Source organism: Caretta caretta, chromosome 8, assembly GCF_965140235.1.
Source record: "Caretta caretta isolate rCarCar2 chromosome 8, rCarCar1.hap1, whole genome shotgun sequence".
NCBI classification, from domain to species: Eukaryota; Metazoa; Chordata; order Testudines; family Cheloniidae; genus Caretta; species Caretta caretta.
In genome coordinates, this window is record NC_134213.1 from 71,367,119 (window position 1) to 71,384,921 (window position 17,803).

Sequence of the window (17,803 nt, forward strand, 5' to 3'; positions counted from 1 at the left end):
ACATGGTGCTTACACATGCTCAACATTGTAATTCAAGGAAATAAGGTTTAGCATTGAAGGCACAGTTAGTAACAAGCTCTTTTGCATAGAAAAAAAAAATCCCAGACTTTGTAAATGTGTAATATGCAAAAATGTGTAACTAAGAGTGAAATAGTTTTTGCTTTTTTTAAAAAAAAAATTGAACTACTGAACTGAAATTCCATGCTGGACAGGAAAAACCAGTCTGGCCTCACAAATATGCCAAGTTTGGCAAACCTGTTTGGTTTGGTTCCACCTTTTAATTGTTCTGGGGAGCAGGGATAAGAGGAGGAGGAAATAAACTGTAGATTTAATGGGAAGAAATCATAAAACAGACGCTGAAAGAAATACACCTAAAACATCAGCCATAAGCCATCAGTTAAACTTTGTGCAATCAAAGTCTGACTGATTTCCTAAAATTTCAAGCTAACACTTTTCTTCTAGTTGTGTGCACACTAAAGGAAGTTTTAGAAAGATTTCTCGCTGTTGCTAGTACTGATTCAGCTCTAGCAGCATTAACACTGTTGGTATTTGTACAGTGGGCCAGCCAATACTGACATTGTAATAATCCATCTCTCTAACAGAGTACAGTAGATGACACTAGAAAGCGTCAGCAGCAGCAAACAGCCAGTCAACACTGAAGTTTTCAGTGTCAGACAGTGGGAAAGGTTTGCAAACTTTCTCTAAGGTAGTACTGAGCAAATGTCCTACTACGTTGTTAAGGGACAGGAAATGCCATATTTCAGATAACACAAAACCAAGGATGTGACCACTTGTTAAACAGCACATGGCTGCTTTTTTTTTTTTTTTTTTTTTTTTTTTTTTGCAAGAATAAAGATGTAAGCCCTGGTGTCATGGCCAAGTTCCAGTTTGGGTAAATACTTTTTGCCCATCTACTTCCCCACACTTAAATTGAATTCAGTAGTCTTTACTTCCCAATCTAAAAGTGTTGTGCAATTTTGCTCTATGGGGTTATGGCTACTCTATTCACAAGAGGATTTAATGACATGATCATGTATATGTGGTTTTGTCTATAATTCTGTAAAGCACTTTAATGCTTCTGAAAAGTGCTATAGAAAATAATAATCCCAGCAAGTACTTGGAGCAAAGTTTAAGTCCCACTGATTTCCACAGCTTTCTTCATGACACGTGCATAGTCTGGTTGTTAGAGTTGCAGCCTTGATGCTCATTGTACCCAAAGAATAGTTCTGACTCAATTTCTTTCCCATCTAGAAGTGGCAGCCCAAAACTCCTAGCTAACTATAGAAACTGCTCAGATGATCATATCTATTGGTGGGTGTCTTGTGCGAATGGAAAATAATTACAGAAAATTTTTAACAGCTGAACAAGTTTTATTAGAATAAGGAAAACAATATTCTATATAAAGCCTCTCTTTTTCTCTTATTAATTCAGTGTAGAGATTCACTCCAACTATCCCATGTTACCTTTGTTCCTGCTATTGATTTGGAGACAAAGCCATACAGAGAATACTTTAGAAAAACCTTGTAATAAGGGAAAATTATGGTATTTTTCTCTCAAACATCACTTCACCCAAACTCATAATTCTCAGGTCCACATTATTTACACCTACAATCCTTGCATTTTCACTCTGCCCACACTTAGTTATCATATGTTATGAGTTTCATAATTCACATAAAACTGCTCACAAGTATTATACCAAAAACAGTTTTAAAACTAATTTTTTTATACCTCAGAAAAGTGATGAATGGCAAGACATTGTATGGACTCAATGATAGATATTGCACTGCTGCAATAAAGTTATGCAAATGAACACTACACAGGATATTGTATTTTAGATAACTATTTTATTGTATATATAAATCTGTTTTAAAGATATGCACTATGGGTCAAATCTAGGAGTTCTTATTCAAGCAAAACTCATTTTGAGTGAGTAATGACTTCAGGATTTGGTTTGATAATATTAAGTATTTATGGAATGCTGACAGTGTGCTCTGTACAGAACATAGGGGGAAAAAACAGCAATGGGTGAAATCCTGGCCCTATTGAAGTCAATGGCAAAATTCCCATCAACTTCAATGGGGACAGGATTTCATCCATGTACCTACTTAGGAGGTTTACAGTGTGGATATAGTTTTAAGTGCTTTAAGACTACGTACAACTTCTATAGGTCTTGGATTAATTTCTTTTAAAGTGTTTTAGGTGCATGTGGTTAACATTCAACCTATTTTAAAACATACCATGCTGTTGGAACTAGGACAGTTGTACACATCTGTTAGAGACAGTACAATAAAGATGTAATTTATTAAACACCATTTACCTGCTGCTAGGAATTTATTGCTTGGAAGTGAGTATGTTAACAGGTTACATTTTAAAACTACTAGCATTTGCATTTTCTGGGTGTAATCTGCATCTTCCCAGATTCCATATCCAGCCTTTCAAAGGCAACACTTCTGAACAGAGCTCCAAGGGAAAACACTGCTAAAAGATGCTATATGTAAAACTTTGTTTCCTTGAAATCCTTGCCAGTCAAAGATGATGTTTCTCTCAGACTATGTCTGCTGCACATCAATACTATTTTATGGATCTCAATATCATTCTTGAGATTAAATTTGACAATAAATCAGGTCTTGTAGTTTAGGCAAAATACTTGCTGAAAGAGAGCTGATACAGAGATACTAGCAGTTTCAGTAGCCAGAGTAATTCTCAAACATTCCCAGAGTGGGTGGGTTTTCACCAGTTCCAAGGTTATTAGCCTTCCATAGCTTCTTCCGGGCTACACTCCCTACTAAGGCATTAGGTGGAGTGTGTCCAGATCTGTGGTTTTCAAACTGTGGTCCACATACTATGTCTAAGATTTCCAAAGGGTCTACACCTCCAGTTTGAAATCTTTTTTAGAGGTCTGCAAATGAAAAAAGGTTAAAAACCACTGGTCTAGACACACGGTGTTCTATTTTAAGTATCAGAAGGTCTCCCTTCAATGGCCTTTTATGGAAGAGGTGGAATATCCAAAAGTTTCACTGCAATAAGAAATTTGTGCATTGCAAGATTGACACTTAGTTCTAGTTTAATTACTATAATAGATTAAGAGTAATGGTCCAACACTGCTTTTCTGTTCCACTGAGGCCTTTTTATACAAATTACAGGATTGGCTTTATGTAATGACGAGTGAGAGCCTTCAGCTTTCACACATGACAATCTGCAATCCCCCCTCCTCCCCCCCCCAGGTTAATAGCCATGTGGTTCCAGATATCTGAGAGGCTGGATTCACAATTAGATCAGATTCAAATCAAGTATTCATCACATCAGTTAGAAATAAAAATTAATATAGTTAGGGCACAATATCTCCTTTTCAAATGATGCCTAAAATACTGAAAAATAAACCAGCATATACTGTAAACTAAAAAAGGTAGAACTAATCAAAAGCGTGGCATATTAACCATACATAATGACATTACAACAAACCAGCAAATTATATATTCAACGTTGACTAGAATTTTGTACAGAAAATTAATCTGTTATTACAGAATACGCTTTGTGGTCTCCAGTCACATCTTCAGATGTTCACTTGGGCACAACTGAAGAAGAGATGGCAAAGGCACTCAAAACACTGAATAGTAGCAAAAGGCCAGGGCTGGACTGTGTCCCAGCAGAGCTCTACAAAGAACAGAAATACATGTTACTCATTCTCAGAAACAGCCAGGCAATGAGGAACAATTTGATAAATCCGAAGCAAAGAACAATTTTATTCATTGTGATTCTCAAAGCATGGTAAATTCCAGAGAACTGCACTACTTATCTGTTCGCATTAATAAATGTTGACTGTGTGGTTTGGGTAGAAGTACTGGCTAGCCAGTATATTACATAAATAACTTTATGTGGTGGGGTAAAAAAAACAACAACTGTACGGGAGGAGTATGTGTGACAGTTAGCCTTTTTGGTTTGTCTGCAGAACTCAGAATCCGTGCACCAAATTCAGACTTGGTTTAAGGAGGTGCAGGCCAGAGATTCCTGTAGAGTTGTGTTCATTTATGCTGGGTTTCAATGGGGTGCTGTGTTCAGTTACCTGGCACTGAAAAGGAAATACTGGTCCTTTAAAGGCAGGGGATTCTGAATAATGAAATATTCCAATTATTAGACCAAATCTAAAAAATAACCACGCATTCAGTTTCTAAGTGGTAGGCTGAATCGAAGCAATACAGTGGGAATTCAGTATTTTGTATACTTCTACTCAAATTTGATGAGGCTATTATACTTCACTATAATGTTCAATATTCTCAGATATTTGTATGGACTAAAGGAACTCTGATAGATCCCTCATATCACAAACAGCCCTAATCAAAATTATATCAATATTTTCAATGTAAGCTGCATATTAGAAGAAAACAGTAAAAGCTATAAGGGAAGAGTGCTTACTCTGTAACCACCTTCTGAGGAATATGAGCCCTGTTTAAAAAAAAATGGAAACAGTTATTTCCTCCCACATGTAAAATGGTTTTTAAATTATGGTATGAGGGTTTGACTATTCTGAGAAAGTGGTTTGAAACTGCTGTAATCTCACAAAGACAAAGTTGCATGGACATAAAATGGAGCAGTGAATCAGGCTCACTGACTTTATCTAAAAATCCTTGCTAAATGGAATGAAAGAACATTTATTTTGTTTCCTTTCATTCAGCTACCTTACATTACACACAGGCCTGGTGTCCACAATTCAAGAAGGATGTTGAAAACCTTTGAGAGGGTTCAGAGAAGAGGCATGAGACTGGTTGAGAAGAGGCATGAGACTGGTTAAAAAGATTAGAAAACATGGCTTACAGTAAAAGATTCGAGGTGCTCAAACTAAACAGATATCAAAAGAAGATAAGGTTAAGGGATGACTTGATCATAATCTGTAAGTACCTACACGAAGAACAGAAATTTCATAACTGCTTCAGTCTAGCAGACAAAAGTGTAAACAAAGTATAATGTGTTTAAAAAAACCTTCTGTGATTGTAAGTCTGTGAGGAAAAGCAACCTAAAATTTATTTGTGCTGGCCCTCTGCACTGGTGTGAATTCCACCATTACATGAGCCAACTACTGTGAGCTACATGGTCTTAATACACCGCACAAAAGTCTGGCTACAGTAAGATTAAAAACCCAAGTATTTCAGAACAGCAGCCACTATTTTTTTTTTCTGCAAGGAGACCAAGCTATTTCATTCTGGTTAATGAGAAAGGAAGCTGTTGAATCACTCTGAATTTTCTCAAAAAGAAAAGGAGTACTTGTGGCACCTTAGAGACTAACCAATTTATTTGAGCATGAGCTCACGAAAGCTCATGCTCAAATAAATTGGTTAGTCTCTAAGGTGCCACAAGTACTCCTTTTCTTTTTGCGAATACAGACTAACACGGCTGTTCCTCTGAAATCTGAATTTTCTGTCAGATGTGATTCCTTATATGGGATTACTATAGTATCATTATGGTTTGAAACTGAAGGAAGTCTTCAATAAAATATCCCATGCCACAACTATAGGTGCCGTTCAAACAACAACCATGCCTCGGAGTATCTTCTCATGAATGTGCTGCAGTCTTTGTACTTTAGGTACTTAGACTGATACCAGGAATATAAAGTTCTAATTACAACTCTATTATTACATGAAAAGATGGTGCCTACAGACTGAGCATGCAGACCTGGAGTGTGCCTGCATCATATGGGAAACCCTCTGGTGATTATGCATGACTAGTTTGAGCGAGAGAGAGAGAACTACATTATGCTACGCATGTGTTGATTTACTGTAATGGCTCCCCATTGTGATGTGCAGCATTTGTGTTGCTATTCCACTGCAGAGTAGTAACATCCAGTATTCTTATGTATTTTTTTACTCAGAGTAAAGTAATTCTTGAACATATTTCTCACAGCAGAACTGATATCCAAATGATATCTATTATTTTCACTTTCCTGGAAGAAAGTGGTAAATACTATGGGGAAAACAGGACTTACATCTCCACCAAACTAGTTTCCTCCTGAAGGTAATCCCTGTAAAGAGGTACAAACCAGTTATTTTAGTGTAAAAGATCGTCTTTAACTATAGTCCAGTTTGAGGAACAGATATTTACTTTATTTATACTTTCCTGCTTAATGGAATGAAAACAAAAACAGGAGAGTGAAAACACTACTGTGTTTCCCTTCATTCCACAACCCTACCTTAGAACAACACATTAAAGTAGAGTGAGAAACGTAAAGTAGCCTTACCTGGCTATTGGAAGCATTGTTGAATGAGATAAATGCTCCACCCTTTAAAGAAACCAGAAATGAGTCAATTTCTTGTGAAAAGACTTGATTAAGTGCCATACTTCATTCAGGGTTAAAAAAAAACAGAGAGAGGACCCCAGTCTGTGCTTAACTGCTTAGTGAAGTGTAGGATAAGCAGGGAATGCACAGTCTCTTTCGTATTACTTCACTCCAGCAATTTACAGTCTTTACATGAAGGTTCTTTGAAAATTTAAGTTCAGTGGATGTTGATTGGTTTACACCACAACAGGAGGAGAAATGAATGATTGTTTTTCTGTTAAAAGTTCTCTTTGAACAGTAGCCAAAATGAAAGACAGCTCATGTCCTGCGATGGAGTAAGTATAATGATTAGACAGGCTTTTAACAGCTGTGGAAGTATGAAGGATGGGGATTCTAAGGAAGATGAGATAACTCCTATAGGAGTTTAGATCTGATCAGAAAGTGACATTCCAAATCAGTTCATCATCAAATAACTTCAGTCCCTGTGTAACCATGTTCACTGTACAACACAAGTGGAGGTAATTTCTGAAACTTGAATGTTCATTCACTAGGAAGCTCTTTGGGGGGAGACTTTAAATTCAGTAGAGAATGTGTCATTACCTCGACATTGGCACTAATGCTGTTTGTGCTAGAGGATTCGTTCTGTAAAGAAAACAAAAATGAGTAATTTCTCTGTGAGAAAAATTATACCACCATCATTTTACAAGAAGATTTCCCCCACAATGTAGTTCTATACTGGTTTAGCGGCCAGATTTGCACTCTTGTTTGCCAATAGTGCATATTGGGTTCTCCACGCATATGCACACACAACAGTCTATCTAGCATGCACTTGTAGCAGGAAGTGCTCTGTCTCCACTGGATGGATCTGCCTCTGAGCTCTTTGTGTCATTAACAATATGTATTCTGTTCTGAGGGTTCATCACATAAAAGAGACTCTGAATACTACTCTCTTGGTGTACATCACCTTGGGTCTTTTATCCTGAAAAACTACTACTTGTCAGGAGACATCTTATGGAAACAGGTGAATATGATCCAGTGACCTTGTACTCTTTCTCTAGCCACTAGTTTAGGGGACAGCTAGGGGGTGGAATAGTCACAACTCTGAACAACGTACGTTTTGCCAGCATATGTGGTACTGTAGACCTAGCTTTAGCGTATGTCTACCCTCAAAACTGCTAGCATTACAACAGCTTTACTCTGAGACAAAATTCTGGGAAAAAATGACCGGTATTGCTTTACCTGTCCATTGTAACTGCTTCTGCTTAGAGCATGAGCTGTATCCTGTAAAAAGACAATGAAATGAGCTAGTAACCCATGAAAATTTTGACATGTACATTCAGGCACAATGCCTCATTTTGGGCTATATTTTTATTTGTTCTGATATCCAAAGACCTTTTGGCCTATAAATTAAATGGTATAATACATAATTATAATACAAAGCCTTATTTGTACATAATTCCCAGGTCCACACCTCCCATGTTTGTTGAGTGCAACAACTGTACAGCGTTCCTGAGCACTGTTTGGATGAAATAATTCTATTCCAGTTTAATGTCCACTAATTTCAGTATATCCCAATTCTGCAAGATGAATGGAAACTAAGGGTGTCCCGAACCCCGCAGCAGGACCTTACAAAATCAGGCCTTCTCCGAAAACTAACTCTCTTTACAGTAAAATTACTCTTCAAGTAAATAAACCAAGTGTTCATTTTCTTAGAGGCATACTAGAGAAAATCCCCTAAATACGATGAAGAAAGTGTGCTTACCCGGGCAACGATAGTCTTGCTGCCTGCACAGTTGGATGAACTCTGTGAAAAAACCAGAAGATAGTTATTGTCTTGTAGAAGTAACAAGATAGTCCATTCACCTACACAAAGGTAAAATTCCCTGGGACAGATTCTGCCCAGATTTACCCTGGCTTCCACTAGGTGAAAGCCCAAGAGCAGAGCCCTGATGGGGTAAATGCAGCCATAGGAGAACTATTTTTTTTTTAAAATGGAATATATGTAGATTTAAATGAATGCTAACTCTGGGTGACACAAGAGTTTGATATGCCCATGTGCTGTGTGCATACGGAGTGTGAGTTCTTAGGGAAATATTCAGTCAGAGTACATAGGTTTGAGTACTATATGATTACTAAAAATTGAATTATTGTATGGTGCTAAAAAGTATTATGTATTTTGAACAACTGTGCAGCAGCATTGAAAGCTGGTTGAAGGGGTCAATACAGATCAATATAATTTCAAATAGCTTCAGTCTTTATGTAAACGATCAAATGAACGGTAAAAAAAAAACCCCATTCACCACACTAATGGCCCCGTAGGGTTTCATTTGACCATAGTTAAATAAACAGTAAAGATCATATACTATAAGTGTTGTCACACATATAATAGTTTAGAAATTCCAATATCAATTCAAATGTTGTTAGTTTTTGGGGGGGATTTAGAGACATTTTTCCCTTTGGTGTTTTCAGTGAAAACACTGCCGCACTGTGCTAGTGCCTAAGGAAAAAAGCAGTGTCTAGAAACAGAAGTGACCCTGGCTCGTAGTCTTCACAGCTGAATGAAAGGTGAAAATTAGGTGAGCGTATATAGAATGACAAGTAAATTAGTGCTCATTTACTCAGAGGAAAGTTGGGACAAAAACTTAGACACACTGGAGAAAAAAGTACTCACCTGACCACAAGCACTGCTACTGCTGCCTGAATTACTTTGTGAGCCCTGTAAAGACATCTGAAATCAGTTATTTCCTCATAACATGGGTTGCTTAAAGACAATGGACTAGATCTTGGGGCCTGTAGCTTGGAAGTTAAGGTCACACAAATAGAAAGCTTTGGTAGCGTAAAGAGTCCCTAAAAACTAAGGTTTGTGATAAGGAGTAAAATAAGACCTTAACAAGCAAAATGAAGAGCTATGTCCCTGGCTACTGCCATAGCTCTGAGAGGTCAATGATCCAGCCTTTAAAGTAAACTAAAAATCAATTATTTCTTAGTAAATTGGTTCACTATGATTTTGTTAAGGAAAAGAACCCTATTGATATTTATTTAGGGGAAGAAAGGATTAGGGAATGGTGAACACTGCAGACTTGATGATTATGTGACTTAAATATAAACTGAAAATAGTAAAAAGGTAAATACTGTGAAGCAATAAATGCTTTGTATTTTTTAAATGCTCCACACTGCCCTCATATGCCCAATTTTGAACAGTCTCCACAGAAACTATCACTTTTCAGTAAAAATTCTGTTTAAGTGGATGGCATGGAGAATGGAGCACTCCATGTCCTTCTATTGCATTAATACAGTGAATGGCCACGAGTTTGTCACACGTGAACATGGAAGCTTCAAGGAGGGTAATATTAATGAATGGTCTGAACTGAAGGTTCCAAGATGGTCAACATTCATCCTTGAGGAGGAACTCTGATCGACAATAGTAATATCTCCTTGGAATGCCAAAACTGACAATGGCGCATACCTGGGTCAGTCAGCAAGATGACTTTTCTAACTATAGGGAAATACAAAATGTATATCCAAGGATGGGTGAAATCCTGGCCCCACTGAGGTCAATGGAAGTTTTGCCATTGACTTCATTGAGCTCAGGATTTTATGTTCTTATGTTATAGTTTGGTTACTGGCAGAGACACTAATTTTATAGCTCATTACAACAATTTGTAACCTACTAACTCTCCTGTGTTCTAGGACTGCAGAGATGTTAACTGCCCACTTCATTTTATGTGATCTCCTGCAACATATGTTAACCTCTTATGCTTAACAGTCTTTTCCACCTTGTATATATCTGTGACAATGTTTACTGTTGTATCATTGGGGGCAGCAGTTTTAGGAAGAAATCACTTGAGACACAGAGAGCTGTAAACCTGAAAAGCAGCCATTTATTGCCACACACTGAACTAACCAAAACCAGCCAAAACTGGCTGGGCTATCCCCAAATAATCTAACTCAGTTGCTATAGCAACAAGAAGGTTCTATTACCACAACAACCAAATACACAACATATTCCTCCCCCCGTAAAAAGAACATCCCCTAAATAAAACAAACACTAAACTAGAGAAGGAGGGTAGACTGCTTCCGTTCCCCGCTAAACCCCAGGGATTATTTTGCTCCGTAACTGTGGGTTCGCACTAGCTAAAGATCCAGCCATTGAGGAGGCCTTCTGTCTCTAGGTGGATTACGGCAGACTTCTGGTGTTGTTGCACCTGAAAGTGTCTGTCTTGGGCGCAGGCCTGACAATGGGCTCAGGGTTCGTAGTGTGAATGGGTGAGGATGTGGTATCAGCTCGTTCCGGCCAGGGGGGTATCTCAGCCGCCGGCAGTAATGGAAGGGGACAGTCAGGAACAGGTTTCTTGCCAGAAGCGATGAAGTCAGGCAACTCAACTGAAGATGTGTCTTGAGGACTGGTATGACCGGGCAACAGCTGATCTGCATGTCACTGCCAGGTGAGATCCTTTCTGGTCCAGACTGTGTAGGAAACAGGTCCTGTTTGAGTGATGACCGTGGCAGGGATCCATTTAGCTCCAGAAGTATAATTCCGAGCCAAAACTGGCTGTCCTGGGCTAAAGGTTCAGTCTTTTGCTCTGGGTGCACACCTGATGACTTGATCTTGCTGCTGACGTTGCACAATTTGTCGGGGTTCAGAAGGTTGCAGCAGATCAAAGCAAGTGCGCAGCTGTTGTCCCATCATTAGAAAGGCCGGGGATGCCTGGGTCGTAGCATGAGGTATGTTTCTGTAGGATAGTAAAAAGTTGTCCAGACGCTTTTGAATGGATAATTGTCCCCTTGCCGATTTCAAAGCTTGTTTCATTGTCTGCACAAAACTTTGAGCTAATCCATTGGTGGATGGATGATATGGTGCTGAAGTGATGTGGTGTATCCCATTTGCCTTCATAAAATTTTGAAACTCGAGAGACCAACTGCGGTCTGTTGTCACTCACAAGTTGTTCTGGCAGACCAAAATGACTAAAGAGTCCCTGTAGTTTTTGGATAGTACTCTCTGCAGTAGTGGACTGCAATATAGAGACTTCTGGCCGTTTAGAATGGGCATCTACCACCACCAAGAACATGCTTCCCTCAAAAGGGCCAGCGAAGTCAACGTGAATACATTGCCATGGGTTTTCAGGCCAGTCCCATGGGTGTCCCATTCCTCACATCCTGACATGACATACAAGCTCTTGCCCTCTCTTCTATAGCACTGTCCAATCCAGGCCACTAAAAATAGTTTCGAGCTATTTCCTTCATGCGCACTATTCCACAGTGACCGGAATGTAGCTGTTCTAACATCTGTGATCTCAGTGGTGGTGGGATAATGACATGTCTCCCGCACAACAAACAACCAGATTGGATCGATAACTCTGTCCTCCTGGACATGTAGGTAACTAGGTCAGGTGAGACTGGAGAGGTTCATCGAGATGTTCCATGCATCACCAGGTCCATAACTTGGGACAATACTGGGTCAACGCGAGTTGCCTTCTTTACTTAAGTAGCGGTGATGGGTGTATTCTCTACCTGTTCAAAGTAAAAGATTTCTTTCTGGGCAATATCTTGATGTTTGACTGGCAAAGGCAACCTTGAGAGATCATCCGCATTGCCGTGCAGAGTGGATTTCCGATATTTGATTTCATACGTGTGCGCTGAAAGCAACAATGCCCAACATTGCATACGACTAGCAGCTAATGGGGAAATGCCTGTGTGAGGTCCAAAAATTGAAGTCAGAGGTCGATGGTCTGTGAAAAGAGTAAACTTCTGCCTAAACAGGTACTGATGAAACTTCCGAATTCCGAAAACAGTTCCCAATGCCTCACGTTCGGTTTGGGCATAGTTAGTTTCAGCTTTGCTTAGAGTGTGTGAAGTAAAAGCAATAGGTCTCTCTTCTCCCAAAGGCATAAATGTGTGACACGACCCCTCCCACTCCATAAGGGGTGGCATTGCAGGCCAATTTTAGGGGTAAGGATGGATCAAAATGCGTCAGAACTTCAGAATTTAGCAGTGCACCCTTAGCTTTGTTAAATGCAACATCACAGGCTTCAGTCCACTTAGAGGCCTTGTTCTGCCCAAGGAGTTCGTGAAGTGGTTTTAGCAGTGTGGCTAACTGTGAGATGAACTTTCAATAATAGTTCAATAGTCCTAAAAACAAGCAAAGCTGGCTAACATTTCGAGGAGGGGGAGCCTCAACAATAGCCTTAACTTTTGCAGGGGCTTTACAAAGATCCATAGTATCAATGATGTCTCTCAAAATATTTAACAGAGGGCTGGAAGAATTTACACTTGTCTTTGCAGACTCGTAGGCCATACTCTTCCAGTCTTTGTAGGGTAGCCTCTAAAATTCTTTAGGTTATCCTCCTCATTTTGTGCAGTGACCAAGATGTCATCCAGATAGCACTGGACTCCTGGCAAGCCACACAAGATCTGGTCCATAGCCCTCTGGAACAGGGCAGGAGCAGACATTATTCCGAAGGGTAGGTGACAGTATCGATAAAGCCTTTTATGCGTCACAATAGTCAACAGCTCTTGGGACTTTTCATCGACATGCATCTGTAAATATGCTTGACTCAGATCAATCTTACTGAACTTTTGTCCCCCAGCCAGGCCCGCGAAGACGTCATCGATGCAGGGAAGCGGGTATTGCTCTGCACACAACACCGGGTTGACAGTGACTTTAAAATCACCACAAATCCAGAGGGAGCCATCTTTCTTCACTGTTTGGAATGATAGGAGTTGCCCCTGGGCTAAGGGTAACTGGTATAAGGACTCCATTTGTGACCAGGCACTCCAGGTCTGCTTCAACTTTCGGCCTGATGCATATGGCACAGTTCTGGCTTTCAGATATTTTGGTTGACTGTCAGGTTTAATGTTCAATGTCACAGTGATTCTCTTCATATTTCCCAGATCCTCTCCAAAAACAGCAGCATATTTCCTTAGTACAGCGGTCAGACCAGTTTCTTCTTTAGTCATTCGGTGCACTTCTGCCCAGTTCAGCTGAATCTTCCTAAGCCAAGACCTACCCATTAATGCTGGGTAATTACCTCTCACCACAAACAGTGGCAATTTAGCAGCCTGTCCATTGAGCTCCACCTTAACATCAATAGTGCCCAACATAGGCATGGCTTCTCCCATATACGTCTTCAGAACAGTTTTTGTTGCCTTAAGCGGAAGATGCTGTAGCTTTTCTTTATACACAGTCTCGGAGACCAGTGAGATGGCTGCACCGGTGTCCAGTTCCATGCGTATAGGTTTGCCATCCAACAACGGGGTTACCCAGTATTCCTGTGAGCCCACTGCCAAAGACAAAACGTGCAGTGGCACTTCTTGTGAAGAGGTGTCTCCTTGGTCGTCCTGGGTCTGCTCTAGGGTATGCAGGTTCCCCTTTTTGGTCGGCCAGACCACAGGCCTCTTTTTCTTTTGTTTACAGGCACACTCAGTGTGTCCCTTTTTTCCACAGTGTCAACACACCAGGTCCTTACACCAGCATTCTGATGGCTGGTGACCCGGCTTATCACAGCAGTTACATTCCTGACTCTCCATAGTTTTGTGGGTAGGTTCTTGTGACACCTTATGCACCCTAGGGGATGCACCCATGTATTGCGCCTCCTTTGTAGTCAGTTCCATGGAGACTGCAATATCAACAGCTTTCTGTAAGGTAAGCTGAGCCTCTGTCAATAGGCGCTTCCATATAGCTTCACTGTGCAGGCCACACACTAACCTGTCACGTAGGGCATCATTTAACATCTCCTTAAATTCACAGTGTTCCGCAAGCCTTTTCAAAGTTGCTACAAATTGTACAACTGTTTCGTCTTCTTTTTGGTCTCTTTTGTGGAACCTATATCTTTCAGCAGTTACCAATGGTTTTGGATAAAAATGGGAGCCCAGGATTTCCACAGTGTCATTGTAAGATTTGGAATCAGGCTTAACAGGGTGTAGTAAGCTGCGTAGCAGGGAGTAGGTCTTAGTCCCTACAACATTTAAGAATATTGGTACCTTCTTCTCTTCTGTAATGTCATTTGCAATAACAAAAAGCTCAAAACGCTCAGTACATATGTGCCATTGCACTATAGTGTCCTCAAAAGGTTCCAGCGGCCACGTAAGTGTAGCCATGGTTTTAGTTTCAGATTGCACAGTCAGTTCTCACCCCCTTCCAACAGCAAAAAGGTTTTGTTGTTGTTGTTTTTTTGCACCTTGACTTCTACTTCCTTTTGTTGCTGGGGCAGCACAGGAATCCCATCCTCATCGCCACTTTGTTGTATCCTTGGGGGCAGCAGTTTTAGGAAGAAATCATTTGAGGCAGAGCTGTAAACCTTAAATGCTGCCATTTATTGCCACACATTTGAACTAACCAAAGCCAGCCAAAAACTGGCTGCGTTATCCCCTAATAATCTAACTCAGTTGCCATAGCAACAACACGGTTCTATTACCACAACAACCAAATACACAACATTTACCTTTTCTGAAGAAGAGCTCTGTGAAGCTCAAAAGTTTCTTCCACCAACAGAAGTTGGTCCAGTAAAAGATATTACATCATCCACCTTGTCTCTCTAGTCGCAAATAATGTAATTCAGCCTCTAATTTTCTGTACAACTTCATCCTTCAACAAAAATTCCCACACAACAGTGGGATACAATGCAAATTACAGTGAAGTTTTCCAGTACCAAGAGGCATGCTGGAATAAATTTCCATGCAGTAAGTGGAGCTTAAAAGGGTGCAACACAGGTCAGTCGGGGTGGTCAGTGCAAGGGAGTAGACCTGCACAGGTAGTTCCTCTCGGGGGACAGCAGAAGTCCCATGCTGCCTGGAACAAACCTCAATGGGGAGCTGCAGGCCAGCTCCAGAGAGAAAGCAGAACATCTGCCCATGGGTGAAGGAGTTGAGCTCCTGGACCCCTTTCAGTTGAGAGCATGTTGTGAATTGACAGTTGGCCCACATTGGGCCTCCAGTGAGACTGAATATGGTAGGAAGTGATCCAGGGAACAGGGTTGGTGATACTCTTTCCCCGGCTGCACGCCTGAACTAACAGTCCCAGGGCCCCGGGTTGGAACCTGGTGGACTGAGAGAGCCTGGATTCCCCTAATGCTGATCACAGACATGAGCCACAAGGGGAATTGTGAGCTAGTGCTCTCCCCACTAGGGGACACAACCCCCCTCCCAATACAGGGCCCTGGAATTCTCTGTCTTTGCTAATGTTCTATTCTCTGGTCACTTGTCTTTCAGCTCTCTGGTGCTGAGGAACTGCTTCACCAGCACCCAGCACAGTGAGGGTTCCTCTCTTCTTGTGCTTAAAATGAGTTTCAAAAATACTGTTGGGTATGGCTTCAGTGTAGTCACACTGACAGGGAGCCAGAAACACAGCTAAGTTTTTGGGTTTGGGTCCAGCAGAGGGGCCAAACCTCACTGCCTCAAAGGGGCAACGTTGGAGTTGGGGAGTGGGATCGCTGTGAAAGGATCCCCCCCCCTACGTCCTTCCCCACACCTCCTCCTACAGGTGGGAGAGGTGGATGATCTGGATCTGACAATTTAATTAAGTTAAAAAGAAACTTCCAAGTAAGTTAGGTGTTCTTCAAATTTTGCCCAAAATCACCTAGGCAGTTTAGCGGCAGAGTCAAATTCTCTAATGAGGTTTGTACACACTTTTCAGAGAAATTGTTTGCAGCATTGTTCCACCGTTTGAGAACAAGAAATTACATTTACAACAACACATTCCATTACTAAGAACCAGTTGAAGGCAAACCTTAAAAACCATGGAGAAAGGTTACTCACCTGGTGGCAGGGATTGCTGTCGTATGAAGTGCCCTGTGTAAAAAGACACCCAAACCATTCATTTCCTTGCAAAACAACTTAGCTTTCCTCCTGAAGCTTCTAGTCTCAACCTCTCTTTTTCATGATAAACTCCACTATATTCTTTTACCTAGTTTCACTATTACTACTTTGACCTCATATTTGACTCCCTTTTTCTCCTCACATAGCCAGGTTCTCACTATTCAATACAGAGTTACTGGACCTGAGGTCATTTCAAGTGTCCACATGGGGGAACAGAATTCGAAGGAAGGGTGGTCTTTGACCAGGAAACTACTAATTCAACTCTCATTCTTGAGGAGTCAGCCTGAGAGAGAATCTCTGATTATAGTTGTGTTAAATGCAGCAACGTTTCATTGAGACCTATTCACACATGGCTGTGTTTGTTTGTGATTTTAGAGGAGGGTAGAGAATCCGAATTCAGGTACTTATGAACTATATGGTTAATGATTACTCTCAAAATGGATGGGTCATTAACTGTACCTATTATTTATATACTAGTGTCTAACTGAGGCCATTGCTGTTCAGTACAGTAGCCAATGTCAGTCTCTCTGGTTCTCCGCACTGTATAATTTTAGGCACAACAATGGAAACAAAAAGCTCCTATTTCAGTTAATGGGCACAATCTAATTTATAACAAAATGCTACAAAGTAGCAAATTGAGACAAATCTCCACATATAGAGAGGAAAGAGACTTACCTCTCCACAACCCTTACTGACACCGGAAGAAGACGATCCACCCTGCTGGAAAAAAAAATCCCAACAATTTATTTTCATTGTAGAAATAATGTTTCAAGCAGGGTTCTGTCTGAAGGAGTGAAGCACCAGACGATAGTAAGTTCTCCAACTTACCTCCCTTTATCTTGCCATCCTACACTATGGAAAGATTTACCTTTCAAAATGAAAGTGAAGAAGGTACTTATACATTTAGGGCCTGATCCAATGTCCATTGAAGTCAATGGAAAGACTGACTGCAATGGGGTTTGGACCTGGGTTACAATTTTCAGAAGCACTTGAGTGACTTAGGAAACTAATTCCCATTTTCAAAAGAGACTCAGGTTACTTTAGGAGCTTAAATCCCATTGACTTTCAATGAGATTTAGGCTCTTAAGTGTCTAAATAAGTCTTGAAAATGTGAGTCAGGGTCCTAAGTCACTCAGATGACTGAAAATTCCACTCCTGGCCCTTATTTGTGAATACACTGAAAACAGATGTTACACAAGCTGCCATTGCAGAAGAGTATAGAGGGTACTGGGGACACTGTCCCAGTGAAGCATGCAAGTCCACATATATAGAGTGTATGTTAGAGAGAGCGAGAGAGAGTGCACACATGACTAAATACAAATTGCAAACACAGCAAATCTAAGTCATAGAATCATAGAATATCAGGGTTGGAAGGGACCTCAGAAGGTCATCTAGTCCAAGCCCCTGCTCAAAGCAGGACCAATACCCAATTTTTGCCCCAGATCCCTAAATGGTCCCCTCAAGGATTGAACTCACAACCCTAGGTTTAGGAGGCCAATGCTCTAAACTACTGAGCTATCACTCTCCCCCACCCCCAGAAGCCTGCTACAGATTTGTGGTCTTTGTAATTCGTAGTTAGTAGCAAGGTGTTCTCCACCACCACTCCTCTGGCACATGTGTAGTTAAGGTCTAACCAAAGGTGAAGCCAACACTGATTTTCAGTGGGGTTTGGGATACTGGATTCACTTCCCAAGTCACAAGCTGCAGTGACTATAGTGTGTC

At 40.7% G+C, this 17,803-nt stretch overlaps 1 long non-coding RNA gene across 1 annotated transcript; it reads right to left on the reverse strand.

Moving 5' to 3' along the window:
- Window positions 1–1,824: 1,824 nt before the first annotated feature.
- Window positions 1,825–16,329, reverse strand: LOC125641332 (uncharacterized). The gene is made up of 9 exons (XR_007358023.2): window positions 16,022–16,329; window positions 8,940–8,984; window positions 8,031–8,072; window positions 7,508–7,549; window positions 6,869–6,910; window positions 6,230–6,271; window positions 5,978–6,013; window positions 4,414–4,443; window positions 1,825–3,654 (listed from the first exon to the last, which is right to left on the reverse strand). It is a non-coding gene; the product is annotated as an uncharacterized LOC125641332 (long non-coding RNA).
- Window positions 16,330–17,803: the final 1,474 nt, after the last annotated feature.